The sequence below is a fragment of the Melopsittacus undulatus genome, chromosome 1, assembly GCF_012275295.1.
Source record: "Melopsittacus undulatus isolate bMelUnd1 chromosome 1, bMelUnd1.mat.Z, whole genome shotgun sequence".
NCBI classification, from domain to species: Eukaryota; Metazoa; Chordata; class Aves; order Psittaciformes; family Psittaculidae; genus Melopsittacus; species Melopsittacus undulatus.
Window position 1 is genome coordinate 104,511,782 of NC_047527.1, and position 15,237 is coordinate 104,527,018.

Sequence of the window (15,237 nt, forward strand, 5' to 3'; positions counted from 1 at the left end):
TTCCAGATCACTTCTGTGTTTCATAAGCAACACATCTGTCATTTAAAGCAGGTATCCAAACACAGGAAAAAGAGGCTCAATGCACAGTGCATAGCCCCAGGACTAACCTACTGATAAGGAGACAGTACACAGCTAGATATCATGAAAGAACACTTATTTGCCCTGCAAATTTTCCTTTCCCTTTTTTTTTGCTGCTGTGAAACCTCAGCTTAAGGAGACTGCCTGTGTCTTGTTGCCGTAGAGGCTGCACCAGCCAGGGAAAAAAAAATGGAGTTTGATCAGAATAGCAATTTTTGGCCTCTTGTGATTACTGCAGCCTAGTGAAAGCTAAAGAAACCTAGAATTTATTGTAATGTGAGGGAAATAGGAAGGAGACCTGACAGTCATCACATTTCCATAGAATTTATTCAGTTTTATTTTGCACCTCGTTATCCAGCTCACAGTGGCTGCTCAGTGAACAAGCTCAAATACAGCTTAGAGCTCTCAAGCAAGAGAAGGAATACCAAAGACCTTGCATTGCAATAAGGACCACAGTGCTGTACACCTTGCAAGATTGTGGTGGTGGGCAACATCAGTGTCCTTAAATTTGAGTTTACCCTTAAGAGCAGATCTTGGACCACAGTTATTGCAGCAGGCTTTAAAGAGAAGTGTCAGGGCAGCAGATACTCTTATAGCCAGTGGTTTCTACACCATTCATCCTTGATACCATGTGGTTTTCCCAGCACAGCTCAGGAAAGGTATGAGGAAGAAGAAGCAACTGCCTTATTGGAACGTGTGTGTCCCTGCCAGGGATGTGAGCTGGAACAGTGGCTGCAGAAGGTACATGTGTTTTTAGGGACAGGTGCCAGTAAATTGTAGCTGGTCCTGCCTGTGCCCTGAGCCACTTCAAGCCCTGAAGTCAGAAGCGCAGTGTGATGGTACAGCTAACACAGCCTTGTCTCCTCCTGCCAGCTTCCCCATATAAAGTGTTTTGCTGGAGTTTGTTACTTGGAGAAAAAGATTCTCTTAAATCCTTAAATCTGTGTCCAGACATGGAAATGATATTAATGTACAAGTCAGTTGCCCAAGAACTGAGCAGTAATCTAAATCATTCCAACTTACAGCAGTGCAAAAACCCCTACAAGATTTTCCTCAGCAAAGACTCCAAGATACTGATAGCATTGAACCTTCTCTCCTCTTCTGTAAGTATCCATCCCTGAAGAGCCCCAATAATGGTTTAAACCCAATTGTTCAGTCCAGCAGAACTCCAAAGATATCCTGCTGTTCTGAAATGGTGACTGTGAAGCAGGATGGCAATAAATCTTATAAAAATCCCCTTTGATACCATTTGGGAGACAATTTAGTATGCAAGAAGTGACTTGGAGCAGGATAGAGGCTTCCCTATTTTTCATTCTCCTCTGTGATATTGTCTGTTGTGGGAGGCAGCTGTTGGAAAGCCTGCAGGAACTTGAGAATTTGACTGAAATCCATAAAGTTGCACAAATATATTCAAAAGCTTTGTACAATTTCCATTGGAACCTGGGCTGCAAGTTTGTGATGAAACCAGAAATCTGCCTATTCTCTTTTTTTTAAATGTGAATGTTTTGGAACATCTAATTTGAAATATGAACATACATTTGGAATAAGGAAGAGTTATAAATACTTTCCTGGAATCAACGCCTGTGCAAGAAATTATTTACAGAAAAGAATTCTCTGGAACACCTATCCATACGTCTGTTTGCTTCTATGGCTGCTTTTCATTGCCATTCAGAGGTACTTTCAAACTGCTTTGCACTATTGTGTTAATTAAGATGATGCTGCCATTAATTTCAGTTCACATTATCTTAATCTACACTTTTGAAGAAAAGGGATTTTAGCGGATAATGGAACGTGGGCAGCATGGTAGAGGCTACAGGGAGCTCATTACCCTTTTCTCAATTCATTGTAGTTTCATCAGTCATTAATTCCACTTCAAGCTTCCCTGTTGTTAGCATGTACATTGCAAGTGACTTTATTTTTCATATTAAAAAATGTGCCACTTTCCATACATAATACAAAGGTAGAATGCAATTATAGGCTACATTAGAATATTTCAAAAGGTTTAAAGATGTTGAAGAAGGCTCCCTGAGGAGGGGCCATTTGAGTATTTGAGACAGCAACACAAATAACTTTGTAAGGCTGAAGAAAAAGGCAGAGTAAGGGATGATGTTGAACTTTATCTTATATCACAAGCTCGTAGAGTAGATCAGGTTGGAAGAGGCCTCTCTGGTCTCCTGCTTAAAGCAGGACTAACTTCAGTGCTAGGTCATGTTGCTCAGTCCTTTTCCCAGTTGGGTTCTGAATATTTCTAAGGATAGAGATTCCTCAATCCCTGAGGACCCTAATTCCAGGCTTTGTCTACCCTCATGGTGATGTGATTTTACTTATATCTAACAGGTATTTTCCTTGTGGCAGCTGGAATCTGTTATCCCATGTCATATTGCTGTTCACTTTAAAGAAAAGTTTTGGTATGTCTTCTCTTTATATCTCACCCATTAGATAGTTAAAGACAGTAATAACATCCTCCCTTAGATACTCCTTCTTTTCCAGGCTGAACCAACCCAGATTTTTCAGCCTCTCATATTACTTTATGTGCTTCAGGCCCTGGAGCGTTGTGGTGGCCATCTGCTGTACTCTGGTACACTGGTGTCCCTCTTGTATCTAGGAGCCCCAAGTGAGATGCTGTACTCCATATGCTGCCTTACAAGTGCCAAATGGGGGGGGGGGGGGGAATCACTTCCCTTGACTTGCTGCCTATGCTTTGCCCAGTATTTGGTTGCTTTTATTTGCTGTGGAGGTGCCCTGCTCATTTCTGCTCAATTTGTCCACCAGGACCCATGGGTCCTTATCTGTGGAGCTGGTTTCCAGCTGATTGTTCTCTCGCCTGTGCCACTGTGCGGGTTATTCTTTCCCATGTACAGGGCTTTGCATTTGCTGAACTCTGGGAAATTCCTGCCAGCTTGTTTCTCCTGTCTGTTAAGTCCCCTCAAATAGTAAATGGTAGCCTTCCAGTGTATTGTTTCTCTCCTGTTTGGTATCATCTGTGTGAAACTGCTGATTGGAGTCCATGCTTTTGCCGAAGTTGTTAATGTAACTGTTAAACACTATTGGCCCTAGTGTCAGTGCTTGAGTAATAGCACCAGCAACTGACCGCCAATTGTACATTTATCCTCTTACTAATACTACAACTGCCTAGCAGTTCAGACAATCATCTGCTCACCTTTCACAGAACCCATTTGCTCCATATGTCACCAACATGGCTATAAGGGTATCATGGGACACTTTGCCAAAATTTTTGCTTAAGCCACATCCATTGCTCTTTTCTTGTCCTCTTACTGTAGAGTGCAATCAGGTTTGTCAGGTATGATTTCACCTGGCAAATCTGTGCTAGCTGATCCCAAACACCCGCCTGTTCTACACGTAGCTGGAACTTGCTTCAAGAAGAATATGTTCCATAACCTTCTCAGGACTGGGGTGAGGCTGAATTGCCATTTCCCAAGCTTCTCTTTTTTTGATGTCCTTGGAGATGCATATGATACTTGACTTTTTCAAGTCATCAGAAGCCTCCCCTGTCATCATGACCTTTCAAAGACTTAGAGAGTAGATTCCTAATGACATCAGCCAACTGCCTTGAATGCATCCTGCCTGGTCTCATATCCCTTGGTACACGCTTATGTAGGCCCTAGCTTGATGATGATCTACCACAAGCAGTACTTCACTGCCCTTCACTCTGCCCTAAGCACAGGGATGTAGGAGGACTGAAAGAACACCTTCCCAGTAAAGACTAGGGTAATGAAAGCACCAAATACATCAGACATTTTTATGTGGAGGATCAATGTACACACTCATATAAATTTACGTGTATGCGTTCGTGCCTTTATATATGCCTCCCCCCCCCCCCCCCCCCCCCGGCACTACCTGATTCACACACAAGAACCAAAGGGTGCTTGTGCTGTGACATCCCTGTTACCTTGGAGGGAAGCTGGAAGCAAGCTCCTCAAAATGGATTGGCCTGGTAACAGATTTATGGCTGGAGAATGTTTTATTAATAGATTTACTATCCTCTTTTGGGTGTTTATGAAGTGTCACAGCTTGACCAGATCCAGAAGTGAAGGATTCCTCCAGAAAAGTGAAGTGATGGTTGGTTTTAAGTCAGCTCTCAATTAGATGTTTGCAGAGAAAGGTCGGATGGAGAGCTAACAACTATCAGAAAAGCTGAAGTATAATCCTGCCACAGACCTATAACTCACAGCTCATATTAGGTGCTGAAATTCTTATTCCTTATTTTCTTGATGAATGATGCAACAAAAGCAGAAATGATTAATATGAATCTTGTCTCAAGACTGTGATTGCAGCAGTAATAATGAATGATGTAAACTTAACTCATTCTTGTTACAGAGTGATTTGGACTACAGGAACAGCTTGTGCAGAGTTTGCTACGAAATAGCTCTTTAATCTCCATTCTTCAACATTTTTGAACCTTTTAGCAAGCATGGGTCCTGTGTAATGCTCAAAGTGACGGAAAAAAATGCTACTTGACTGTACCCTTTGACCATCAAAGACAATTATATTTAAAAGAAGGACATTTCATAGTATATAACTGTAGAATAACAGAATGATTTGGGTTGGAAGGGGCCTTAGAGATCATTCAGTTCCACCCCCTCTGCTGTGGGCAGAGACACCTTCCTCTAGACAAGATTTCTCCAAGCCAGTTCCAACCTGGCCTTGAACACTGCCAGGGATGGAGCAGCCACAGCTTCTCTGGGCAACCTGTGCCAGGGCCTCACCACCCTCACAGTAAAGAACCTTTAATTTGCTTTCATGTATCTTTAACGTGTCTCAGTGTTCTAGGAGGTGGCACAGTCTTTCTAAACCAGTTTCACAGTCCCCTGGGGCAGAATGCTGCTGAGCTGTCAATGCAGGTGTTATCAGGTGCCTACCCCTTTCACCTGATTTTGTCAAATTCTCAGGATTCTCAAAAGCCTGATTCTCTGAAGAGTTTTGTCTTCATCTTTCATCTTTCATTAGTGATTGTGATTGAAATTATTCCTTCTGGAATATTATAGCTTCGCTTAGCACTGTCCATTCTGCCAAAATCTCGTTTTTTTTTTTTTTTTAAACTGTGTGGAAACACTATTTTTTAATACTTTTTTTTTCAGCATCTCTGTATTGATTTTGCAGATCAGTGTTTCTTTAATGCCTCAATTTATTTGTGGGCAAATGAGAACTACCTTACTCTTATTGGGATTTTCTGATTCTGGTATTCTTTCTGATATTCTCCTTTCCATCACTGTAGGAGCTGGTTTGTTCAGCCCCGAAAAGCACCCCAGACAGCAGTGTTGGTGTTTTGATAGCAGAAATATGCATACAGACTGTTTTTCTGCTATTTGCAATGTTTCTTCTTGAGTGATTTGTATCTGGTTCACCTTGCAGACTTGCAGATTCAGTGCAAAGCTTTTTATCACGTTTGCATGCAGGTTTACTGCTTGTTTCAGATCATTAGCTGCTTTCAGAAGTGTTTGTGCCATTACTAATGGCACCCAAGCTGAACCTCAGTTGTGATGAAGTATTTCTGTATTTGCAAAATCGTCTTTGGTGATATCTGTTAGTTTCTCTTCTGGGTCTTGCAGCCAGTACTCGTTGATTGGTTTCTGCTTTGAAAGTGCAGTTCCATAGGAAACCTGGAAATGTTATTCATAGATCCTTGCTTAGGTCAATATAACAAATGTACTATCTATTTCAGTTTGTGTACACATCTTCAAACAGCTTTCAAACTTGTGGATGCGTAAGAGGCTAATAAACAACCTGCTCTATGATTTTGTGGCATGACTGTTCTCAGCCCTTCCAGCTGCTTCTATGAAGAGAGTTTAATGTCTTACAACAGGTCAAAAGTTGGTGTTTGCTGCTAATGCCAAAAAGTTCTTCTTTTGTTTGTCTTTTTCTGTAGCCTAGGATTCTTCCAAGGTGAAGAAATTGGTGTCTACTGCAACAGAAGTTTACTGTGCAAGGTAAATATGCTAGAGGGCCACCTCTCTTTGATGGAGTTCTGTAGGTACAACTAGGCTATCTATGTATGACCTTTGTCTAGCCTGTTCCCTAAAACTCCTGTATGAGGAAGATTCAGCACCTTCTCTAGGCGACATGAAAAATTTTTCATTTACATTGTGATATAACCTTGTTTCACTGGTAACCAAGGAAAAATCAGAGCTGTCGATTTGGCTCCCCTCTGATACTTCCTGGTTTTCTGTAGCAGATGGGACAGGCTCCACATCTTTTTTGAACTGCTGTGATTTTACTGATATACAGTGTTTGGTCATATTTGTATTCTGAGCTCTGTGTAGGGTATTCTTTAGTGAATCTTAGCAGTTCCCAATGTACTTAATTTGGTTGCTTTTTTTGCCTTTACTTGTCCCTCTGTATTCACTTTGTTTTATGTGTGTTATTGGAGTACTATTTAATTAACAAAATCTCTTTAAGAATGGTGCTTAAAAATCCTTTTATGTGTTTAAACTACACATCTCACTGTTTTTTTGGTACGCTTCAGCACAAACGTTGCACAACAATGCAGCTTTTATTCGTTTGCCTGTGCAGTTGCCTGAACAGGGATATTTCCTGTAGTTGTGCTGGTTGCTGTATTACTGGCATTGCTTCCTGCTTTCCACCCTTTACAAAATACATGTCCTTTGCATTTACTTCCCAGTTTTGCTTACAGATGCTTATCGATATATCTTCTTAGCCTTTCTCTAGGGTTCTGAGTAACTGTTTCTTTTTGTTGCTTGATATATGCATATCTGTATATATCTTGACTTCAGTAGTGTCAAATCCATTCCAGTAGAGGTCACAGACTTGTTTTTTAATAGTTATATCCTGTCTGGTTTTTAATAAGAAAGTCTTTTATGACCCCATCTTCAGAGAAAAGGGTCCTTAAATTTGTCTCTTCATTTCATTTTCTCCTGATTGCAATTTTTTAATAAGTAATGCACTTTGCTCTAGACTTGCTATGGATCTGTAAATGCATTTCCATCTTTGCTGAGCTTTTATATTAATTTTTACAGAACACATTGCGTTCACAGGTTGAAGAAAAATGTAAATTATATATTCTTCAAACCAGTGCAGTAACGTCATGTTCGCAAGCTCTGGACCTCATGGTGGACTCAAGCCACCATGATATCTTCTGAAAAGGCCATGCAGCAGGGCAATCCAGCAGGTTTCTGGAAGGTACTGATAGCAGCTTCTTGACACAGGTGGTTGAGAAACCTATGAGTAGGTAGACGCTTTGCTGAACCTCATCCTTACAAGCAAAGAGATAGTGTTGGGGATGTAAAGTTTGGTGGAAATCTTTATGACACTGACTGTATGATGGTAAAATTCAGGATTAGGAAAGGAGGGAACAAGGTAAAAAACAGGATCACAGCCACAGACTTCAGTAGAACAGGCTTTGGCATCTTCAGGGTTTTGTTCTCTCCAGTTTGAAAAGTCTCCAGGGCCAGGGACTCTCTGAGCACCATTAGTCCTGTGAACATCTTTTCTACCCTCTTCAGTTGTCCTCTCATCCTTTCTTCTGCAGTGAAACACTTTTAAAACTGAACTGTTTAAGTCAACTAATCTACTGTGGTCAGCTGTGTACAGATCCAGCTTTCAATTTCAGTGACCTGTTCAGATTTCCTCCATGTGGGGCTTTTATTCTCTTCAGTGAACGTTTCAGTACTGCAGGACAAAGTGGTTATATGGCTGCCAGGAAGAGGCAAGGATGAGAGAAAAATCAGTTTGGGTCAGTGTACAGGGAGTGTCAATATGCATCTTGGAAACAAATGTGTGGATACATACCATGAGGCCTTTGTATTCCTCTCCCAAGAATGATGTTTGACAGGGTCATGGGTAAAAATAGAGATCAGTGAAGATCTTTGACTTAGAATTAATCAGTCCTAGCAGCAGCATAAACAGTGATGACTTGGACATAAAAACCAGGGTGGGTTGCTCTTCATAAAGTCAAGGGACTGGATAGCAATCACTATAATACAAGCAGGATGAAGAATAAGCAGAAGGAGCTGTAAGTCTTAATGCAAGTTGTTGGGTATCCACATATCTGTTGCAAAGAAAATGTATTTCAGAGATAATCTGTTTAGCAAGTTCTTCGAATGTGCTTCTGATGGACTTTGGTAAAGATGATTTAGATAACTAGAATAGGTTGAACTTTGATTAGATACTGACCAACAGGAAGAAGCAGTTTGTTTGACAATGTCTAGGCAAAGGCCAGGTTAGGAGAGGATGGTTATGAAATGATACATTTATGATTCACAGGACTTGAAGGAAGATAAGTTGCAAAACTGTAACAATGGATTTCAAGTAGGAAGGCTTCAATACTCACAAAATTGGTAGGTGTTGCCTGGAAGGCAAGCCTGATGAAATAGGGAATTTAAGAAAGCTGGCAGTTCCTTAAAGAAGAATATTAATAAACCTCTCTCCTTGTGGAGGAGAGATAAGAACTCAGTAGGAGATCAACTTGGCTAAATTATGAGCCTTTCATTGACTTCAAAGACAGGAGGAAAGGACAGAGAAAGTAGAAACTAGGTCAGGATATAAAGAAGGAAAATAAAGGCATTGCAAGAGCTCTCAGTGACCTAATCAAAACGGCGAAGACATAGAGTGAGATGAAATAACAAGGCGCATTAGTTATGGGAAGTCCAAATATTGACACTTAAGAGACAGAAGATTTGGAGAAGCTTAAAATGGTGAATGCATTCTGTATTGATGTTCACTTGCTATTAGGTAAACCTCACTATTAATACCCGTGCCTAAAGAAGTGAAATGCCAGCCTAGAGCAGGCAAAGAACACAGCAGGAGGAGTTTTCAAAACGATCATGCAAAGTGTTTTACTAAAGCAATTTTAGCAGCTTTAAGCACTTTGGTATATGGTGGTGGTGGTTGTGGTGGTGTTTTGTTGTTTTTTTTTTCTTCCCTTGAGAGTGCTTGAAGATGAGTAAGATACTATGAAGGTGCAGAATGTGGATGAACACTAGGGAAATATGATCTAGAGGACATGACCGTGTCAGATTAGTTCTTTCAACAGCACAGCACACAAGCATTTCATGCTGAAATGAAGGGTATTGTCAATGAAGTTCTTCAAGGGTCTCCTCTGAGCTTCGTTGTGCCCAGTGTCTTGTTAGTGACTTGTGTAATGGAGAAGATACTGAGGTAAGAATCCCTGTCAGTGTGATACAGGCAATAATTCAAATCTCGACAGGATGGAGGTATGATCTGAAATGTGAGAATAGTAATAGGGAATAACTACATTTATGTGAGAACAATCAAGTGTATGAATACAGAATGAGAAGAAAACTATCTGGATATTCATAGATGGGTGAAGAGGTTATAGAGGACTGCAACCTAGACACAAGTGAATTACAGCAAACTTTTGCAAATGAGCTAGTGTCACAGGATGTGTGAACAGAAGCACAGTCTACAATGTGATGTAATTCCTGCTTCTACATAGCTTTATGTGGAGAATTGTGCTCTTTTTGGTGCTCCCCTTCAAGAAAAGTGATCACCTATTCTCTAGCTGAGAACAGCTAGAAATATCACCTACAAGAAAATCTTGAAAGAATTGGGCTAGTTCAAGATACAGAAAGAATGCTCAAGAGAACATCACCTCTTCTTTATTTTATTTTGTCATTATTTTTTAGGGTTTCTTTTCCCTTTATTTTCTCTATTTAAATTAAAAATGGATCTTCTGTAAATGCGTTTTCAAAACAGAAAAAGGAAGAGACCTGATCTGCAGCATGGAAAATTCAAGTTGAAGTGCAGAGACTCTGCCATTAGATCTGGTTTAAGAATAGGTTTGACAAATAGTCATCAGGAATGTCTGTAGGGATCCTGCCTTAAGCAGGAAGATGGCTGGACCAGTTAATGCCCTCTTGGATTTCTTCCAGCCTAATTTTCTGCTGTGTCAGTGTGTGAGATTTTTGTTTGCATGACTATTTGGAGGCAGTGACTCTTCTTACTAATGCCATATTGGCTTGTATACGGAATAGCGTGAGGAAGAATATGAATACCACTGACAGTAATAATTTGTTCTTGCCCTATCTTTAATTTCAGACACCTAGTCTCTGAAAATAGGGATAATACCACATGGCATAGCTGACTGCTCACTTTGTGCAGACAACTAGTGAAATCCATATGTAAGCCTTTGATTGAGAGCTGTTTAACAGTGTAAAATGTGTAAATACTACATTCTCCCTTCACAATTGATGAGTGAGCAGAAAAAATAAATGTCTTCATGGTAATTTGTTTGTGATACAGATATGGCTGTTCACCTTATGAAATGAAATGTTTTACCAGCTTCTGACTGACTGGGGTTATTTTGTTTGTTTGTTTTCAATGTTTGTTATACTTCAGAATTGAATAAATCTGAAAGCATCTTACGCAGGCAAAATATAATTGCTAAAGGTGGAGATAGGACCAAGTTGTTTATCATCTGTCACTTACCATTTTTAGAGGGGCTTAGATGGCTTTTGTTAGACCCTGAGATCATTCAAGTTAAGGTACAGTTAGGTGTGTTCAGTGGCACTAAAACTGTCCATGAGGCAATGCATTTCAGCCTTGTGTACTGTCAGTTCTCCAAAATATTTGTAGACAGGATTTCCTAGAAATTAATGCTGCTGTGTGTTTGATAATGTGTATGAACCCAAAGGCCTCTTTAGCAACTAAAAAACCTGAGGAAAAAAAGGACAAAAGCAAGACTTGTCCTTCTAATAAATCTTTTCTCATGAGTTGTGAATACTTTTGATACCTGGGATGATTTTTTCAGGACAAGATGTTTTAGTGTTTGATACGGTTACACTTTCATGTTATTTCTTTCTGTCCAAAAGATAGCTGCAGTCTATTGAGGAGGGTAGTTTGAATACAATCAGAATGCCTAATCAGTTTTCTTATTGTTGTTTTAATATTTGTTCTTACTTGTGGGAAGTTATGCATAATGCAACATGTGAGCATTCCTTCAACACTGCTGCTAAAGTGTTTTTTTAAAAAAACTCAGGATTTAATGAATGCAGGAATGTTTTATTCCTTGGAGTCATTATTTTGAAGATTATCCCAGGTTATTAGATTTGATTAAAGGTTTTTACGCTTGGCTTGCTTGAGAGCTGAGGATTAAGCAATAAGGAGCTTTCTCCTATGCTGTATCTTTGAGTTTATCATTTCAGTACTGCAGGGCTCTGATTACCCATTTTTTAAAACATACAGATTTCGTTCATTTACAACTTTTTTGGATAAGTCAGAGCTATTAAGCTACTAAGTGGGTGATATCCTGGCTGACAAGTCCTGTTGCAGGCTACGTTAATGTCTATGTGTGTATTTCAAGCCCTGACTAGTGTATGTCCTTTGTCAACACAGAGCACCCATCCCGTGTGGCATTCACAAGGACTTTGGTGGCAGTGAGGCTTGAACTTACCTTCCTGTTGGCAAATACAATGAAAACTTTGCAATCAGAAACTTTTTCATTTAACTAATATGGATAACTTGATGTTCTTCAGCTTCACCCAGAGATCAGGACAGATACTAAGATGGTTCAGGGAATGACTGGCTAGATTGTCTGCCGTACGGTAGAGCTACTCCTGATCTGCCTTTGCACCAGACAAGGCTTTATCTCTTGCTTTCTTCTAAAGAGTGTTTGGAGGGACAGGTGAGGATTGCAGATGGTCACTTCACTGTTACAGTGGTTTCCAAGCAAAAGAACAAATGCATTTCTACTATATGGAGGCTGGGGACAGAGGGTGAAAACATATGTTTGTATGTCCCCTTTCTGAGGCAATGCAGAGGTGGCCCCAAGTGCATGAATGGGGTCAGGAGATCGTTGTGAACTGCCCTCCTGAGGAGAAAAAAACCATCCTCCCATGTGCCAGGGATAGGGCTATAGGTCTTCTGAAAGCCGATAGGTATTCAGCTGTTGCGATACATTTGCTCTCATCCTCAGCAGTCTGTGTACTGGGGTTGTTCTGGTGAAAACGTTGTCACTTGTCTCCCTGTTGGATAAAGCTGCACCAGCTTAGGCAGATGCTCTGCTGAAGGCATCACTGCAGGCCAGTCTTTCCAGATCCTCTAATATCAGGTCAAATTCAGGAATGTGGGATTGGGGTTTTCTGTTGATCCTCTGGATGCATCACATGTAAATGTGGTCTTTGTCCATGATAAATGACTTTCCTTGTCTGTGGATATCTGCCTCAAAGTCAGAGCTTGTGTTTCCTGGACACTTTCTTGTGATGGTCCTCTAGTTCATTTCCAGGGTGGGATGAAGGACCTTGGGGTTTAGAACAAAACAAAATCTCTATCTCTTCAACCTAAACTCTTACAGACAGATTGCTGAAAGAAGTAGCTCAGCAGACTGCCCAGGATGCTTTTTGGTTTTTCAATCCCCTGCATGCTTCTAGGTTCCTTGGATGTTGGTAACTTCAGTGGTAAGTGTACAGAAGCAGATAAATACAGTTGCTGAGCTTTCAAAGTCACTAATGCATTTAATTGCTACTGCCCCATCTGACTTGATGTTTCCACTTTGGTCTTTGACTTTGATATTCCTTTTTTCCCCCCAGCTTTGACCTCTTTTCTATATCAAAGTGCTGAAAACCAGACACAATTCTTTCACTTTTTATTCCCTGAGGTCAGTTCATAACTTATTCAGCCTGTTAATTGTGTGTTGCATCATGCTTGGCTTATCTTTCTTCAAACAACTCATTTGCAGAGTTGCAGTTCAAACACGTTGCTAGAGTTCTGATGCTACTTCTCATTTCAGAGGACTTAAACTTTGATTCAATAGAAAACAGTGTCTGTAGCTATTAACCCATGGAATGCAGGGAAAGATCTGCACTGTACGTCTAGAGTCAACCTCTAATATGTAAGGTGGTCCAGGTGGTGATGGGGGCACAGGAGGAGTAAGTTATAGCAATGCCAGAGGAGAGGCATGAAAGGGATCCACAGCATTTCTAATGCTGTTGATCATATATGTTCCTCTGCTTTCCCCACTTACTGTTGTTTGCTTCTTTACATACTCTCCTCAAGAGAAGCATTTTGACAGGTTAGATGGTATAAGGGTGTATATTTCAATGAGCATAATGTTCTCAGCTGCTTTCATCTCAGTTGTCCCTTTGTAAGTTTGGGAGGGAAGGACTTGAGTAACCTGAGGGAATCACAGAATCCCAAGGGTTGGAAGGGACCTCGAAAGAACATCTAGTCCAACCCCTCTGCAAGAGCAGGGTGACCTAGAGTACATCACACAGGAACTTGTCCAGGCGGGCCTTGAATATCTCCAATGCAGGAGACTCCACAACCTCCCTGGGCAACCTGTTCCAGTGCTCTGTCACTCTTACAGTAAAGAAGTTCTTCCTGATGTTAAGGTGGAACCTCCTATGCTCCAGTTTACACCCATTGCCCCTTGTCCTAACACTGGGTATCACTGAAATAGCCTAGCTCCATCATCCTGACACCCACCCTTTACATATTTGTAAACATGGTGAACAAATTAAAGTATCTAATAATTCAGAAACCCTTCCTGACTGAAACAGTTCATATTGGGTTTTGTTTTGGCATTGTTTTAATCAACTAATTAAACTTTTTAGAATATGAACCATATTTAGACATTAAATTCCTGTCACCTAAAACAACTTTAGGTATAACTATTTTATTAGTGTTCGTAGATCTCCAATGAAGAGTAATGATGATAAATCATTAATATATATTCTGCCGTTTTCAAAATTAAGTCTGTGCCATGATGTGTTTTACTGTTTTATAGCTATTATATGAAGCCCCTTGGGAAGTTCTCATAAAAGGCGTCCCATAAATTTTATATAGCCTTGTCCTGCATTATATTTTATTACAATATTCCAGCTTTTCAAAAAACCTCTAAGGCATCATTTTTTTTTTCCCCTGGAGGCCTCCATGCAAGAAAGACATCAAAATTTGTGTTGGCAATTTCTAGTGAAAACACCTACTGTTTGCAGTTGTCATCTCTGCTCTCAGTGACATATTGCCTTCTGTCATTTTCAATGGAAAAAGCTTAGGTGAAAAAGATACAAAGAGAGGTATGCTGCAAGAATAAGGGGGATCTCTTTTGTATGTTTTTTTTCTGTCTCTGATTACACATCAGCTGGTTTCTCTGTTTTTTTTTTTTGCCCTCCCACTGAGCTTTAGCATGCTTTCCTGCTGCTTAGCTGTTTGTATAAAGACAGACAAAGCCACAATCTACAGGGGAGGACAGAGGCAGATGCTGGGTATAGTCCACAAGCTCCCAACTCTAATCCTTGCCCCTTGGAGTGAGCAAATTAACCATGGGGCAGCATCTAAGCCTGGGGTTGTTGCCTCATCACCCATCTTGGTAAGAACAGAGAGATTCTGATTTTGCCAAGCTTCTGAAGAGTTGTGGACTCTACACAGGAGAAGAAAGGTCTCATGGATGCTAGTCTGAAATGTAGTACATGAGCTTAATTCCCATATACACCACAATGCACTGTCCGTATGTTGGTATAACACTAGAAAAGGGAAGGATTTTAATGTTGTTTTGAGGCTGAAAGATGCAGATTTTGTGTTTTCAGAATGGTGATGCTGCAGTGTTCTGGGGTGCTTAAATGATAAGAAATAGAGATGGGTATATGGAGGTGACTCTGGGACAGATGTCATCTCATTATGAGTGTGCAGTGCCCAAGTCAGTGTTGCCTGAAGGGAAGGGAGTCCTTCAGAAAAGCAGTACTGCAGGTGTCTGTGATTCTTGCATTCCAGAAAAAGCTGCAACTCTGACTCCAAGCTCTGATGAGGAGGGATTTCAGAAACCCAGTGGCTCAAAATAAACTTTTGCAGACACTGGGGAATTCAGAGGAACTTCTACATTATGAATACTCTTCAACATCCTTTTGGTTGTTTCTGAATGCGAGTTTGAAGCTACTGTTCTGCTTAAGAATTGAAATTAGTCTTTGAGTTACTTTGGGGCATGCAGAAAAGAGATGCTTGCCAGGTCTTTCAATTTCTTCAAGAGCCATCTATGCTTTTCCTTAAAGCCTTTGCTTGCAGTGTTTCTCAGTTACCAAGTAAAACTCTGCCCTGGTTTCCAACTTAAGAACAAAAAACATTGCAAATCTCAATTCTTAAAGCAAAAGATACTTTCAGAAAGATCTCATGGGTTTTCAAGCTCCTGATGTTTCTGGGCACTTGTCAGTCTCTTCAATTATTTTTGGCAGA